We start from the raw sequence: 17,210 nt of genomic DNA, 5'->3' as shown, positions 1-17,210 counted from the left end.
GGCAGGACTGTATTATTGAACTCTGATCATATCTCTTGCTTGCCTGAATGAATGAAGGATAGAGAGGGATATGTGAGTGAATGTAGAAACTGGCCTACAGTGCAATTGCATGTCTTGCTCTGGCCTCTTCTAAAACTGACATGTGGCCCTTGGACTGTGGTCCAGAAGAGAATGTGGCCTTCAGACTGTAAAAGGTTCCCCACACCTCACTTAGCATAACTATGTCTTTACCAGCCAAAGAAAGACAGGCAGACAGGGGGCCATCCAAGCTTCACCAGGCAAGGCATTGTACAATATTGCTGGAGGCATTCTCTTTGCTCAGAACAGACTTTGCACAGGGCTGTGTTTGCCCCAATCTTGCTCTTGCTGGCATGTGGCTCCTAGAAGATTGCCCAGAAGGGAATGAGGTCCTGGACCTGTAAAATGTTCCTCATCTCTGGATAAGATCATACAGTTTGTTTTCCAGTGAAGTCCCCCACCCTTTGTTTTTGTTTCTTGCTTGGTCTGTGTCTGTTTCCAAAGGAGACAATGAATCCCTTTGACACTCAGAGACAACCAAGAAGCTCTGTTAAACACAGTCTGCGGTGAGTAGCTGTTTTGTGTGTTTGTTTATGTGCCTGCAAGAAAGCCTAACCCCATAATGAGATACTATACATTGGCCTTGTTAAAATGTGGCACTTTCCATTGAACATTGTCAACCCACATCATTATAAAGCCAGAAACCTCTGGATTGCCTCCTTGAAGAGTGTTTGCAGAAGGCTATGATTATAGTGCATTTTAATATGTAACCTTTTATTGTAAACAGCTCGTTCAACAATGTCTGCATTTTGTTTGTCACAAAGTGGTACATTCTAGCTAAGTTAATGATTGATGAGGCTCTACAGTAATTTATTGCATAGACTAAGGAGGTACAACTTGATTGCTGGCTATTCTTTTCTTTTGGTCCTCCCCCCACCCTTCTTTGGAAAGAAGAGTATTGGTAACTCAAATCCCTGGTTAATACAATGTATGCTTCTGGCATATACATATATACATGGAAGAAAGGGCTTAGCAAAACTGAATAGTGACATGTACTTGGCCTGTAATAAGAGTCCGTGCAGATCAGCTGTTGACATTTTCCTGTACGCTTCCAGATTCTGCTAGGAAATGTTTCCTTCCCAGTTTTGTTACTGTGGTTTCCCTTCCAAATGATCAAAGATTTATGGGCACACCTCCCATTCCTCCCTTCTGTGGGGCATATAGCTTATCTCAGCAGAACCGTGACTGAATACAGTTCTGCATGTACATGAGCCAGCCAATAAATGCCAATTGAAAACAAAATAGGGGCAGTAAAAAATGTGTCCCCAATCACAATACTGATGATGCTTTGATACCGGTGCTGTTATTCCACCCCACAATGGTTGAATAGTTATTGTTGCCTCTTGATCAGGGATGGGAGAGAAATATGATTCCGTTTGCATTGAAAGGCAAACTTACTGAATTTGGACTTTTCGAAACAACACGTAAACCGAAACACAACCATCATTTGAAATTTTGAGTTCACCAAATTTTCCAGTGCAATTCTCCAACCAAGTAACATGTACAAAGGATGGGTATACTCAGGTAAAGTGTGCATATAAATGCATAGGTTAGTGAAAATAACATAGAAAAATGTATTAAGTTTGGGGAAATTGCTTTGAAAAATGTATATGCTAAGAAATATTGCATGCAAAAAAATGTGTACATCATGAGAAATTCATGCTAAAATGCTGACAAATTTTCATGAGAACATTTTTTTGAAAAATAATAAGCTGGCTGCTTTGGAAATGTGGAGGATCAGACTTAAGATTGGGACTGTGAGAAACTGATAGCGTGTGGTTTGGCCCTCAATAAACTCTCTGCCAGGAAAGGAAGAAGAAGTCACTCATGGGAAGACAAAACATCCTCATTTATCCTAAGCCCTCTGGCTTTTACCTTTCACAACCAGTAAGTAATAATGCAATAAATTGACGGGAAACTCAAATTTGGGAATTGCCGTTCTGTGGGTAAAATGAGGAGCAATGGTTCGTTACAACTTGTTGTTATGGCCAGAATCCCAAGCACAAATATTTGAAGAGTCATAAAAACAAAAGCATAGGGACAGGCAAATGGAGAAGTGGGCCTGCCTCAACATCTTGACTTAGTCTGAAGTCAATTCTACGCATGAAAACTAGGGACACACACACACAAATGTAATGTAATGAGTCGTGGAATGAGTCGTGGAATCACTGGGTTGTTGCCAAACAACTTTTATTCAGAGTAGACCCATTGAAATTAATGGCTCTCAGTCATGTTTATTCACTTTTAATGGGTCTCCTCTGAGTAGTACTAGCATTGGATACAACCTATTGAGTTGGAGGGAGCCTTATAGGTTCTCTGCTCAATACAGGGAAACAAGAGCTGGGCACTCCCAACAGATGGCTGCTCAGCCTCTGCCTGGAAACCTCTAGCAAGGAATTGGCCAGCAAACACCAACCACATAATTTGTTCCATTATAATATTGCTCTGATCTTCAAGACATTTCTGCAGATGTTCAAGAGAAATCTACCCCTCTATAGGAATGGGCAGATTTTTTGAATTTCTGATTCTCTCAGTTTCTCACTTAAGTTCGGTTCTCCACATTTCCACATCAATTTGTGATATATTTGTAATTAATCATGAAAATTCATCAGCATTTTAGTTAGTGCAAATTTCTCACAATATACATATTTTTGTATGCTACTTTTCCTACTATACACATATTTGCAAAACTATTTCCCGAAATATATTGCATTCCTGTAAGCTATTTTTGTCAAGCGCACCTCTTTACTGTGGCCTTTGACACGTGTGTGTGTGTGTGTGTGTGTGTATTAGGATCTACCTCATTCCTCCGGTTGTAAATTGTTGTAACTGGTTTTAATCTGGTATTGTGTGTGTGTGTGTGTGTGTGTGTTTGGAATGCATGGAATTTTTAATATTTTATTTTTTATGGGGGAAGGACAGTAGCTGAGTAGTAGAACATAAGCCTTGCATTCAGAAGGTCCCAGGTTCAAACCCTGGAGTCACCTAGTAGAGCTGAGAGAGAAGCCTGCCTGAAATCCTGGAGAGCTGTTGCCAGTCAGTGTAGACAATACTGAGGTAGATGCACCAAAACCTGACTCAGTATAAAGCAACTTCCTAGGTTGTCGTAACCTCATGAGGAAGAGCATGGAAGAAATCAATATAAATGATATTGCTCATCTTTTTTTCTTGTATGTCCCTTGTTTGGCACTGCTGTGTACCATGAGAAAACTGCCCTGGGACACACTTGCAGTCGCTCTGGAAAAATCAGCTTTATGAATCTGATTCGTATTACATCATTTCCTGCCAGGCAGAGAGACCAGGAACAGCCGAGAGGAATCTCTGAAATATTTCAGGACAATAGTTTTGAGGGTGTTTGATTTACTATTCAAGTGCACACAGCTGCTGGTGGGGAAGAGGGAGGCAGCGTGCCAAGCGGGAGGGAGGGCAGCAGGAGAGAGCGGAAAATTGTTTACAGACAGGGCCATTAAAATGACTTAGAAATAGTTCCCTCTCATTCCTCTCTGCATAAAATAGTTGTCTGTTTCAAATGGATTACCACTTACTCACTGATACACCATTTTAAGTGATGTTTACATAGCACGCTAATAGCAGCCGGTGAATCGACCGCTGCAAAGCTCCAGTGTAAGTCCTTCTCATCCTGCCCCCCCCTCACAGCACTGCTTCATTCTGTAGTAAGGGAAGGGCTGTAGCTCAGCAGCAGAGCATTTGATTTGCATGCAGACGGTCCCAAGTTCAATCCCCAGCTTCTCGAAGTAGGGCTGGGCAAGCTGCAAGTCAGAAACTCTGGAGAGCTGCTGCCAGTCAGCGTAGACAATATAGTGTGCTAGATGAAGCAACGGGTCATAAGACGAGCTCTGTCAATGGCCCATCTAGTCCAGCATCTTGCTCTCACAGTGGCCAACTGAATCCCTATGGGAAGCTCAAAAAGCAGGTCCTTAGCACAGCATCACTCTATCCCAATGGTTCTCTAACTTTTTTCTCTGGGCCACACTTTCAGAATAAAAATTTCTTCTCTCCACACCAGTTTTTTCCTTGATAAGAAGTGCATTGGAAAGCAAAAAGAAACAACTCCTAGCAGTTCTTTATGTTGAAAAGGTATCTATTCATATTCTGGAAATTAATAAAAAATAAAATATTGATACTTGCTGGATTCCCTAAAGGGACAGCTGCCTATTCCTGCATTACAGGGGGTTGGACTTGGTGGTCCTCAGAGTCCTTTCCAACTCTATCATTCTGTTCTACGCTGAAATTTTTAGACGTTTCTTGGATTGTCCTTGCATTTTCCCACCACACTTGCCATCCTCTCCTGCCACACCAGTGTGGTGCGCCACACCCTTTGAGAGCCACTGCTTTATCCACTTGTGCTTCCTAGTGCCTGATTGAACCCTGCGGAGGCCCCTAGGCAGTCAAAATTGGGGGGCAGGGGAGGCCCTTGTGTGTGTGCTCTAATAGGATAACCTTGAACCAAGAAAGCTTGGTTGTACAGTGGTAGCTCGGGTTACATACGCTTCAGGTTACATACGCTTCAGGTTACAGACTCCGCTAACCCAGAAATAGTACCTTGGGTTAAGAAAGCAGCTTGCCGTGATTGTTTCTGAAGTGAGGTTATGCTCTTGGGGAAAGGACCACAGGTCAATGGAAAAACATTTGATTTGCTTGCACAAGGTCTCATGTTCAATCCTTGGCATTTCCTGAGAAGGCTGGGAGAGACCCTGGGCTGAAATGTTAGAGAGCTGCTGCCGGTCAGTGTGGACAGTAACAAGCTAGATGGACCAATGGTCTGCTTATAAGGCAGCTTCCTATGTTCCCAGCATCTTTTATGTCTCATGGCTATTGAAATGGCTGCGTAATAAGGGGGCTTAGCTGTTATCAGTACTTCTTCACACAATACGTCATTAACTGATGGAATTTGCTGCCACAGGAAGTGGTGATGGCTGTGGGCTCAAATAGTATTAAAGGGGGATTAGAGAAATTCATGAAGAAGGAGGTTATCGACAAGGATAGCCATGTTTCCTGCTTTATAGAGAACGGTCCTCTTCTATTTGAATGGTTGCCCAGTCCAAGTACATTTAAAGATATAGCAGGAGGGGCCTTGAAGTTGCCCATTAACAATAGCTCCTGGACAACAGACTGAGCAGGCACACACACACATACACGTGGCACTACTGTGTAGGCCCCCTCCTGCTCATTCTGCTGATTTGGGCCTGGGCTTCTGGCTCAAAGTCCTGTCTTGATGGTGGAGCAGGCTCTTCTTTGCAAAACTCTGTACCTGCTTTAAGTCCAGGAGAGACATGTGTCAAACTACTTCAGACTACAGATGAGGTGGGAGAATTGCATTAACAGCTACCCCAACATCTTTTTAATTGGCAAAATATAGAACACTAAGGGTCAAAATAAATGACTTATTTATTTGTCTATCTTAATTAAGAGACATTTAAACCACTTTTCAGAGCACATTGCTATTCCAAGTCAGAGTACAAAAAGAAAAGTTAATAATTTATTAAACCGTCAATTTAAAACCTACAAATTAAAACCTACCCTTTTAAATTCAGCACTAATGATCCTCAAAACAAAGCCATTAATAAAGAGTGGATTTAAATAATAATGTCTTAAGAGTCCTCCTAAAAGTCATCAGTGATGGGATCATATGCATTTCCTAGAGAATAAGATTCCAATTGGGTGGAGCCACTGCAGAAAAGACCCCGTCCCTTGGTACCAAACAACCATCTACCTTCAATGTGCTGGAGAGCAGGAATAATCCTAAAGCTGCATGAGCTTCATCAGGGTCAGGACCACAGTGCACAGAGAAAGCAGTTCATGGTCCCCAAAACCCTTCTCCTTGCCCAAAGTGCTATTTGCCAGTGACAGTTTCTCTTCCAGGGAGAACAGAAGCTTCAGCAGTAGGATATTTTTGTTAACATTTAGGTACAGTGATTCTTCCTTCCTCTTCCTCCTTGTCTCCTTTGGGGAGACAGTCAAGCATGTTCTTCCATTAGCCATCTGATGTGGGACGGTGCAGGGAACAGTTTTACCGTGTGATCAGCTCTTTGGACAGACAAGAGCTAAGCAAACATTGAAAACAGCCAAAGCCGACTGCTCAAGCCAATGGCTCATTAGGTAGTTCTCCTGCTCACTTATTCATTGGCTTTGATCCCAGGGAGGGAAGGGGAGAGAGAGACTAAGACAGTGTTTTTATTAAGCCAACTTTTATTGCCAGATTTTGACCTACAAAGGCTTGTGGAGTCTACATTCCTAAAGCTGCATTCAGATGGAAGCATCTTCTTTTTCTTTTTTCATGAGTCAAGTGCAATGAATAAGCATTAGGGGTGTGCATTCATTTTTTTAACAAATGAAAAATGAAAATGAATGGGCCCCATTGTAGCTAAAGTGTACAGCACTCTGATAGGCCTTTATTCCACACAGAACGCTCCAATCACAGCAGCAAGGAAAGTGCCTTGAAAGTCTATAAAAGAGGGAAACAAAGCTCTGCGCCTTGCCTGTGTAACTTCTTTTGCCCTGGGAGCAGTGTGTTTGTGGGCTCCTCTGTTGGTCTGTTCTTTACATTTGAATTAAATCAGTTCCAAGTCTTTTAAACAGGTCTTTTAAACATTTTCAGTCCATTACACATTCTGTTTCCTTACCTTTGACATTCCCTTGCAGTTAGTTAGTTAGTTAGTTAGTTAGTTAGTTAGTTAGTTATCTGCAGGTAGTTGGTCCTATTTACAATTAGTTCAGATAGCAGTTAGACTGTAAGTAACTTTCAGAATTTGGCAAACTAAGCATAGCATGATGATCAGTAGGCAGAGAATTGGCATGCCTGTTTCTGTAGCCAGATATGGGTTAGATAATAGGTCTACTCTGCATTTCATATCATCATAGTTAATATCCTAAATTGTCTAGATGAAAAGTCATCTACAGCAGTGTTTTTCAACCACTGTTCCGTGGCACACTAGTGTGCCGCAAGATGTTGCCTGGTGTGCCGTGGGAAAAATTGAAAAATTCAAAAGATTTAAAAATAAAGTATTTTATAACTTTTCATATTTCTGTTTACTTACTATTTCATAATAAAGTAATTATAAAATACTTTCTTTGTGTTTATTTGATTCCTATTCAAGAGAATTACTTTATATATAGTCAATATAGGCACAGAGTTAAATTTTTTAACATTTTCTAATGGTGGTGTGCCTCGTGATTTTTTTTCATGAAACAAGTGTGCCTTTGCCCAAAAAAGGTTGAAAAACACTGATCTACAGTACTGGGATAGAGATGGGCCAATCTGTCAACTGCAGTTTCAGTCTTTCATTCTTCCTACCTTAAGTTCATTTTACCACATTTTCATATACTTTTGCTATTTTTTAAAGCCAGAAATTGTATAATGAAAGTACCTGAAGCACCTTTGTGGGGTGGGAGTTTGGCAAAGCACCACCACAAATAATGCCCACTTCCAGTTTCACCCCCCGCAGAGCCTTTGAGGGCCGAGGCACCCCAAGACGACCCCCTAGGCCAATCTCAGAACCTGAGAGGGGAGAAGGGGATGGTCTTTCTGATATTTGCTGCTAAGTCGTTTATGGTTTATTCCTATAAAAATAAGTTCAGACACTGAAGTCTTCAGTTTGTGCAGCCTTTTTTTTTTAAGGAGAAGGGCCAGTGACAGAGCACCTGCTTTGCATGCACAAGGTCCCAGGTTCAATCCCCAGTAACTCCAGGTAGGGCTGGGAAAAGAGTCTTGGTCTGAAAACCTGGATGGCGTGTGCTAGTCAGTGCAGATAGTCCAATAGCGTGTCTCTGTATACAGCAGCTTCTTATGTCCTGTGCTCTGCCTGAGACTTAGTTTCCTCAGCTTGGCCATAAATATTCCACGATATCACGCGTCCAGGTACTTATCAGCAATGCATGCCAAAAAAAAAAAATGTATTTTCCATAAGAAGGTATGAACTGCACATAACCCAGGTCAGCAACATTTACATACCTCCCCATAATGTGCAGATTGGACCTAAATTATGTTTTTTGCAAAGAGTCCAAACAACCCTTCCCTCTCCCCACTCTCTTTATAGATTTGCAAACAGCCTTCTTTAACCTTAAACTCAATTTGTCATGTTGCCAATCCTGCCATGTGTGGATGATTTACTGCTTCCTGAGGCACAAACTCCACCAGATTCCAAACTGTCCTTATTGCGTTTTGCTTAGTTCCCTCTGGTGCTTTGACCCTTCTCAAACTGTTTACTATAAGTAGGCAGAACAGACCAGTAGGGTGAGTCTTTTCTGTAAAATAAAAAAAAATGGGGCAGTGGAAAAGGATAGCTGGATAAATTCTATAATAGGTGTTGCTAACATGGTGTGCTCCAGATACTGTTGGACTCCATCTACCATCAATCCCAGCCAACGTAGCCAGTGATGATGGGAGCTGGAGTCAAATAACATCTGTAAGGCACTGCGTTGGCTTCTCTGTTTAGGAGGGTATGGAGTTTGTTGTGAAAGGCAGAACTGGTAGCCGATGTGGTGCTCTCCAGAAATTGTTGGATTCCAAAGCCCATCATCCCTGCACATTGTTTGTGGCAACTGGATCTGATGGTAGTTGTAGTCCACAGCATACATCAATCAGTTAGGTTTATGTGTTTATTAAGCATTTAAATGACAGGCAGTGATGGGGCAGCAAGTACACAAATTATATAAGGGCACAATGTGCTGAGCTTCCATACTTAAAACAAACTGCCCAAACCATATCAAAACAACTTCTTTTTGGCCCAAACCTCCTCTTCTTCACCTTTATCTTTGGGTATCCTTGTAAATACCATTAAAGTACTCTATTTTGTGCCTGTTAGTTACAGAACTAAGCCAGATTCATAAATGAATTATGGCCATATAGTAGAGTAGCAGGGAGTGCCTGGCATTGCCTGGGAATTTTCAGAAACCAAAAATGTTTGTGATTTTTAAATGGATAGTGTAATTTCTGTCCCATCATGTAAAAAATCAGGTGAAGTCACATCAAAGTCATGTTGCAGTCCACCATATTGAATCAATATGGTGGCCAGCATCCAAACATTAACAGATACTACTGCCCCTACTCTGGGAACCCTGATGCCAAGTTTTGTGATGATATATTGAGAGATGTCCAAACACATAGAGAATGAACAGACAGACACACAAACTATTTTCCAAAATATATAGTAGAAGTACTGAATCCTATGAGGAAACCTCCACTGATCCAGAGTGTAAACAAGGAGCAAAGCACACTTTGTATTTATTCGGCTTTTTAGTGTGGGGTGTCTAATGGTGAATTTGTGCAGCTAGAAAATCATCTTTCAGAGAACACTAATCTCCTTCAGAGGTAACAGGTTGCAGTGGACAACTGGAGATCCATCCACTCAGGGTGTGTGTGTAAGTGTTGCTTCTGCACAGTTGCATTGTTCTTGTGAATAGAGATGGAGTGGATTTGTGTGAGTCCCAGTCCAAAAACAACACTTCAACAGTTTCTCATTTCCAGTATACAGTGGTACCTTGGGTTAAGAATTTAATTCGTTCTGAAGGTCCGTTCTTAACCTAAAACTGTTCTTAACCTGAGGTACCACTTTAGCTAATGGGGCCTCCCACTGCCGCCACTGCACAATTTCTGTTCTCATCCTGAGGTAAAGTTCTTAACCCGAGGTACTATTTCTGGGTTAGTGGAGTCTGTAACTTGAAGCATTACGAGGTACCCCTGTATAATATTCCTCAGATAGCCAACAGGAGACATAACAGCTACCCCAAGCAAATGTGAAAAGATTCTTGTAAATCCTTCAGGGCAGTTTGTGGACTCACAAACATTTAAATCTTGGGTGGAAAACAAATCTGTTTTATCGCATCTGTGCCAAACATGTTATACTACCATGCACTCCTGAAGTTTCAGGGAGGGAATGTATTTTCTGTTTGCTTTGTAAACAGACAAGAGTTGTTTCAATCGGAGCAATCCATGTTGTGTTCCAATGAAGATCTGCTTCTTCATCTCACTACAAGAGCTCCATCTTATATGAGATTACTGTAGTTATAAATAATGCCAGCCTCCTGTTTAAACATTTTTTTATTTTTATTTTTACAAATCTGCATTTAAAATGGGCTTTTGTGAGCTGGTTAGGGAAGAAACCCATTCAATAAGTCCTGTTAATCTCATATCAACCATATTTTGTAAATACACAGACATGGCCAATGGTCCCACTGATACTTCATTTCCCAATAATGAGGGAAGTGGTATTTACAGGAAAGATTTAAACATTTCTTTAGCACCAGAGCATGCATTTTTTGTATGTTCTGTATGAACCCCTTAATGTAAAGATGACTAATGTATCCATCTAATTAAATTTTTTACAGCATTCCAGTGCTTGAGTGTCAAATGTTTGTTTCCAGTTTGCCTCCTAATAATACTGTCACATAAATATTCCCATTTTTCATTTAGTGCCTTCCCAATACATATTTTTACCATGGGAGAACTGCATTATAACCAGAGCTGGCTCCAGGGGTTTTATTTTGAGGGGGGGAGCCTGGGCAAATGTATAGTGCAGATGTTGCCAGAAACATTACAAACGGGACTAGTCTGAGACATTTTGCTGCCTGAAGCAGTGCTATTTTTCTAGAAAAAGAGGTGCTGGAACTCACAGTGAATGCCTCCCTTACAATAGCAACAGTGCCCAGCTGAGAGGTGCTAGAACTGAGTTCTGGTGAGTTCCAGTGGAAGAAAAGCCCTGCTGAAGAGGAACACAAAACAGTTGACCCTCCTTCTCAACTGCCCAAGTCAAGGCTCATGCTACCCCAGCTGGCCAAGTTATTTTGGCATCTGAGGCATAAAATCCCTCAAGCACTTCTTCCTAGGAATAAAAACACAACAATAATAAATAATTAGCTGTTTGCTGTCCTCTCAGGGCAATTGCAAGGCCTATTCAAACATTCAGTCCACCATTTGAGGGGCAGTGGGTAGATGTGGAATGTTGGGGAAGTGCCGTGGGCGCCAGCCACAGAACGTGTTGTGGCATAACACAAAATGGCTGCCACATCTGAAAGAGCAGAACAAGACACACAAGCACAAAATGGTGTGGGCACCACCCATCAATCTCATTTCATGTGGGATTTATGAGGAGATACTTACTGAGACCCTTTGCAAGGAGCCATAGGAGGAGCTAGCTGGTGCAGGGTTGGTAGACCCAAATTGTAAACAAACACATGAAAGAAGGCAGGGGCGCACTGCCAAGCCTTGCCCCCTCAGCTGTGTCATCTCTACACACTTAAGACATTTGTCCTGGTTGTTTCAAATGGAAGAAATCCACTTAAAATATCTCTGTTGATAAAGTTGCTGGAGACAGGCAGAGAGTGCCAAAAGAAGCCTGCAAGATCTGGCCTCCTCTCTCTAAACAAGAAAGCTTTGTAAATGTGTGCCAAGAGGGTTACTCACATAGGAAAATGAAGGTGGCAGGGCAGTGTCTGCCTAATCTACCTTTTACAACCTAGTCAAGTCATCCTAAACTCACCAGGAATCCTTTGGTAAGCATTAAATCTTTGTTTTTAATTAGTTTCCAAGTTATACTTTAAATGGAGTGACATGACATCCCAATTGGTATGCAAGATAAAGTCCCATAACTAAGGTCACAACCTACAATAGTAGACCAAGGCCTTCCTGGATAATCCCTCAATAGGAAATCTTTTTACTGAGCTGAAGACCAGACGCAAACAGAAGAGTTTCCAGGGGTCAATCTCTGAAGCATGTTGCTCTCTCCACTGAAATGCCTTTTCTAAATGTTCTAGAAAGCCAACTGCATTTTAATGATGGGGTTAATGCTGAAACTAAGCTGATATATCTATGTGGTATTTGCATCTATTTACATAGCATTCATAAATATTTATTTGGCTATATTAAGACTTCTTGTTAATATGTGTCCTTTTTCTCTCTCTTGCTTCTTCTGTTTGTAAATTTGAATGGCAGTTGACTTCTTATAATGTGCCTTAACAGGGAGGGGGTCAAATCCATACGCCAAGTAGAAACTTTGCTACCCAAAGTCTTATTAAAATTCAAAGCTTGTGTGCAAGAAGTTGTTTCACCTGTAAGTGATGGTGTGAAGGTGCTACAATGGTATAGTCTTATTTTCCCCCCTGTGATTTGGAGGACCTTGGATTGTTCTGTGTGGACTTACCCAGGAGCTATACAGCTCCTATTTATTCCTAAAGTGTGTGAATATTAAATGCACGGATGGAATTGGGATCAGACATGATGGTGCTGCCCCCAGTTTCAATACATCATTCCTGTGTGCACAAATCTATATGCAGGAATATAGGCTTCCCCAGCCTACTGAGGTATGGCAAATGGTTACCAGGAAAAGGGCATTTTCAGTGGTAGTGCCCCATGTATAGTATGACCTCACTTGAGCGCCTCACCTGAAGCTGATGCTATGGACTTTTAGGTGTCAGGTGAAGACTTTTTTATTCTCCCATGATTTTAAATTTTAATTATAATGGTACATCTATGTTTCATACCTTTAGATCACTACACTCAATTATTACTCCTCTTGCTTTCTTATTTTGGTTTTAAAATGCTCTTTAGTTGCATAGGTCTTGGCTGTCTTGATTTATTTACAATTGGTTTTAGTCTTCTTTTATCTTCTCAATGTTGTATTCTATTCTGTGTTTTAAAGGTCTGTAACCCTGTCAGAGAATTTGATTATGTGGGTAGTATAGAAATGTAATAAATAAATGAATGGCTTCCCCCTGAAGTCTTTATGGTTCTGCCATTATGACACTGTTTTAAAGTCTCCTTGCCAATTTTTAATCATATGATGCTGGTCTGTTGTTGTTGGAATATAATGCTGTTTTAAACGACTGGTTCACAGTCATTGCAATGTTGTATTTTTTTGATTGCGTCTATTGTGTCTCAAAGTTTTTATCTGAGCCACTCTGAGGGAGGATGTTTGCCCTAAGAGGTGGCTTAAAAATATTTAAATCAACAACTACATTCATCAAGCCACTGATGTCCAGAAGCTCTGGTTAGTGCAGAATACAATGGCTAAACTGCTGATGCGGGCAGACAGCTGACAGCATGTGAAATCTTTGCTAAAACATCTACACTGGCTGCTAGGCTAGTTTCAAGGCTCTTGTGTTGCTGTACCATGCCCTGAGCAACTTGGGTCCATGATTCCTTAAGGATCACTGGAACTCTTGCCTCACAGCCCAGTAACTGAGCTCATCCAGAGCTGTGCTGTTACTTGACTGACCTCAAGTAGGGTGCATTCGGACACGGGGATGATTATGATAGTTTTTCTGGTTATAATGCTAGTGCTTCTGCCCCTGTTCCTAATGTTCTTTTTCACACTGCATTACTTGTTGCGTATTGGAACTGTGGCTTTTTGATTGGTATACTGCCATGTCATACTGAATTTCATTCACACCACTAGCCGTGGTTTGACACAACACTAGACATCACTGGACATGTCAGCACCCTCTATGCACATCTGCTCACTCATGATTCACCCGTGAACAACAGTGAGAAACAACTATATGCTGGAATATTACCCCAAATTTTCTCATGTGAGTGGTGGTGTTATGAGCAATGAAAAGAAGCAGGGACAGAGCGAAACGCCCATGTTTTTTTTCTGGGTTAATGGGGTTGCAGACATATTTCCCCCCTGAAAGCAATTAACATAGGGATTGGCACTAAACCTCTACAAGATTCGTCTAGATTTCCAGAAGTGGTTTTTACATTGTGTGAAAAGATCACATAAATCAGAATTTTTTCAGGTAAGAAGACTTTTAGGAAATTAAGTGTCACTGCTCTGATGCTGTGGAGCTCCTTTCCAGTAGAGATTTGTCAGGCAACCTCATTTTTGACTTTCAAGCATCTCTTCAAGGCTTTTTTTTATGCTGACAGACCTATGCAGTTGTTCAGAATTTTTTTGAGTAGCCAGTTATTTTAATAATCGTTCTGTATCATTTTTAAATACACCGCCCTGATGTTTTGCAAGAGGGTGATATATAAATACTTTCATATACAGTAAAAATAAATGAATGCTCCTTTTCTACAGTAGGCACTTCAGACTGACAATATCCCTCTCTATCCTCGATTCAGGCGAGCAACAGGCATTATAAGAGTGCAATGAGCTTCCTGCCAAGCAAAAACACTCAAGGAAGTTGAAATGCATAACTGGTGAGCTATGACTCAGGCAGCTGTGCAACCTAGGGAGGATCTTGAGGGCTACATAGGAAGACCATGGAGGGCCACATTTGCCCCACAGACCTGAGGTTGCCCATCCCTGGCTTAGCACAAAAGATGGCTGACTGAGCACAGGCATCATAAAGTGATCCCACAACTGTACCATAAATGAGATCCTTCTGCAAAATTTCAAACCTCTTTAGGGTGAGTTGAGCAGTGCTGTGTGCAGAATTGCAGGTGACCAACAGCCAAGAACTGGGAGATCCATTTATATAGCATCATCACCCTGGTATTCTTTTATGGCTGCGGTTGACCAGGACTGCCATGCTGTAAAGGTTTTATAGAGTGAGATGTGCTATATGAACAGATCCCAAAGCACTTATGGTGTTGTGCTATAACTCTGGCCAGGTGCATCATTTAGAGAGTGGGGAATATGGCTCTTAAAAAGGGCTGCTTTCCCCCCAATTTAATATTGAATGTGTCCAAGACCAGGATTTTGAAGCCTGCTGTTCGTTTTTCTTTCAGTTCCTTTTCTAATTCTGATCTATTTATTTTTACACTCCCTGTTGAACCCTAAAATGGCAGCACCTCCGCCTATTCTGAGCCAACTTGGTCTAGGATATTAAACTTCTGAAGATAACCAGAGTGTGTATTGTATAGAGTGTATATTGTACACTTGGCAGAAGATAAATGTTAAGCAAATGTTGGTTATTGAAATAGAATTTTTTATTGTATTTGCTTTCTTTTCCGTGTAGCTGATACTTACTTTGTTAGTTACTTTGAATGTTGTTGAAACAGAAAAAACAGGATGTGTTTTAAAAGAAATGCATGTACGTAAGGAACATAGGGAATAGTTTGAGTCAGACCTTTGGCCATTTAGCTCAGTATTGTGTATTCTGAATGGCAGCAGCTATCCAAGGTTTCAGACAAGACTCTTTCTCAGTTTTGCCATGAATTCAACATAAGATCTTATTTATTTATCTTTTTATAATATTTGTATTCCACCTTTCTTCCAAAGAGCTCACGAAGGCATAAAGAATTATAGAATTGTAGAGTTGGAAGGTACCCCCAAGGGTCATCTAGTCCAACCCTCTGCAATGCAGGAATCTCAACTAAAGCATCCATGACAGATAGCCATCCAACGTCTGCTTAAACACCTCCAAGGAAGGAGAGTCCACAGCCTCCTGGGGAGTCTGTTCCAGTCAAATAGCTCTTACCATGAGAAAGTTCTTCCTGATGTTTAGTCAGAATCTCATTTCTTGTAGCTTGAAGCCATTGGTTTGGGTCCTACCCTCCATCGCAGGACAAACAAGCTTGCTCCATCATCCATGTGACAGCCCTTTAGATATTTGAATATGGCTATCGTATCTCCTCTCAGTCTCCTCTTTCCCAGGAGTGTGGTTTTCCACCTTCCCATTTTCTTCTCACAACAACCCTGTGAATTAGGTTACGCTGGAAGGCAGTGACAGGCCCAATTTTATCCAGTGAATTCCAATGCCAGGTGGGGATTAGTACCCTGGTCTCCCAGGCAGGTTCTAGGAAGACAATCTAACCATTACACCACACTGGGTTATGATAAGTATTGTCTCTCCCCCCCCCCCAATTTTGTTTGTGTGTGTATCTGTGATTTTTTCACAACTAGTCTGTTTCTTTTAATACTGACTCTTTGCTAAGTTCTTTAAACCTGCTCACAGCTGCTATTAGTCCTCAACCACATTGGTGGACAATGCCAATCCATTCCATTACCGCTCATACTTGAGTGTTAAAATTATTTCAATTCCTTTCTCCCAGGTTTTTATTGGTTCTCCTGCTCCCGATTTTATCCTCACAACCACCCTGTGAGATAGGTTAGGTCCTAGGTCACCCAGTGAGCTTTAGGAGGCTTAGAGGGGCTATGAACCTTGGTCTCCCAGATCCTAGTCCAATGAGACTACACCACACTTGCTCTGGAGCACCTAGGCTTCATAATGAAACCACCCAGTGTCTACTAGGCTAGCCAATAGTTCCTCCTCTTCTGGAAGAACTATAAAGGCTTTCTTTTCTGGCTGGAACTTTGTCTGGGTAGCAATAGTAGGATTCACTACTGATCTTACCCCAGCTCTGACCATTGTCCACAGGTTCTTTCAGAATAGCTTTTATAGGTGTTATAAATGGCCATTAGCTGATCACCTATGGTGAGCAACAATTAGTTCAGGTGATTAGATGACAAGTTTTCCCAAAGTTTCTGAGAGAACACCTTCTCCTGTCTCAACCTACACACCTGTTAAGATCAGCAGAAGATGCTCTCCTGGTGGTCACTGATTTTAATGAAGTGCAGAAGCCATGGAAGAGTCATTTCAGTGGTAACTTCCTGTCTGTGGAATGACCTAACTGAGGGGCATCTTACACAACCTTATATAAGTTTAGATACCAGGTAAGAACCCATCTCTTTCATCCATCATTTAGAAACTGATGGGTTACATAATTTTTGTGGTGTTGTTAATTATGTAAGTTATAAGAATGATTTTAATCTTTCTGTTTATATGCATTATGTTTTTACAACGCCTCCCTTTTGCAAACCGCCTGGAGACCATTTTTGTTAAGGGCAGGATAGAACTCTTTTAGTGAATAAATTAATAAGCAACAGGAAGAAGATTGGATTTTTTGTTTTTTAGGTTTTTTGATGTGCCCTATAAACGACTGGCTGAAACCTGTGCATGCAAAGAAGCTAGTAGCAAACTGCGCACAGAAGACCTCTGTGGATTTATTTCTCCAAGGCTGACTTTAAAATCTAGTTAAATTTGCAAATATCTTTGACTTCCCTTTCTTCTGGTTTTCTTTTCTTTCTCTCTCCTCCTTTTTTCCCTCCCTGTGTGTATTTTTTTAAACACCCCAGCATCTTTTCTTTGGCATGTTTCCGATTTCCCAAGCTGCAGCTGCGCGGAGCTGAATGGTAAATCAAACACCCTAAAATCTGTTGTTTTAA

General features: G+C 41.2%; 1 long non-coding RNA gene across 1 annotated transcript in view; it reads left to right on the top strand.

The window, feature by feature from the left end:
• The window catches only part of LOC309375077, an 85,273-nt gene that overhangs the window by 47,579 nt on the left and 20,484 nt on the right, over positions 1-17,210 (top strand). The gene's annotated exons all lie outside the window — the stretch shown is intronic.

Source organism: Podarcis melisellensis, assembly GCF_964234715.1.
Source record: "Podarcis melisellensis genome assembly, chromosome: 8".
NCBI lineage: Eukaryota > Metazoa > Chordata > Lepidosauria > Squamata > Lacertidae > Podarcis > Podarcis melisellensis.
Note: the sequence above shows the minus strand (reverse complement) of the source record. Positions and strands in the feature narration are given on the sequence as shown.